Raw genomic sequence first — 667 nt, forward strand, 5'->3', positions numbered from 1 at the left:
GTGAAGTTATCCACTAAATGAGGGAATAATATGTGTGAGGGTACCCCAGGAGAGTTCCAAATGTGTGTGGGTAGAATATATATCCCACGGGGTGAAAATTGAAGAAAAACATTTTTTTGGGACTTAGTCATTTTTCCGGCGTTTATCAGACTTTCAGATAGGGGAAATGTCAGTGAGCGTTCCGATTTCAGTTCCAGAGCGATTCACGCAATGAGACCTTGTTATTTAGTCGTTTTCAGCCAATATTTTGGATTTTTGAAAATTTCTCTTTTTTGTGAAAATATCCACTAAATGAGGGAATAATATGTGTGAGGGTACCCCAGGAGAGTTCCAAATGTGTGTGGGTAGAGTATAAATCCCACGGGGGTAAAATTTAAAAAAGTTGAAAACATTTTTTTTTTTGAACTTAGTCATTTTTCCGGCGTTTATCAGACTTTCAGATAGAGGAAATGTCAGTGAGAGTTCCGATTTCAGTTCCAGAGCGATACGCCGGATGAGTCCTTGATATTTCGTCGTTTTCAGGCAATTTTCTGAATATTTGAAAATTTCACATTTTTGTGAAGTTATCCACTAAATGAGGGAATAATATGTGTGAGGGTTCCCCAGGAGAGTTCCAAATGTGTGTGGGTAGAAAATATATCCCACGGGTGTAAAATTGAAAAAAGTT

Source organism: Phyllobates terribilis, unplaced genomic scaffold, assembly GCF_046119375.1.
Source record: "Phyllobates terribilis strain yellow unplaced genomic scaffold, ASM4611937v1 Scaffold_106__1_contigs__length_5700502, whole genome shotgun sequence".
Taxonomy (NCBI): domain Eukaryota; kingdom Metazoa; phylum Chordata; class Amphibia; order Anura; family Dendrobatidae; genus Phyllobates; species Phyllobates terribilis.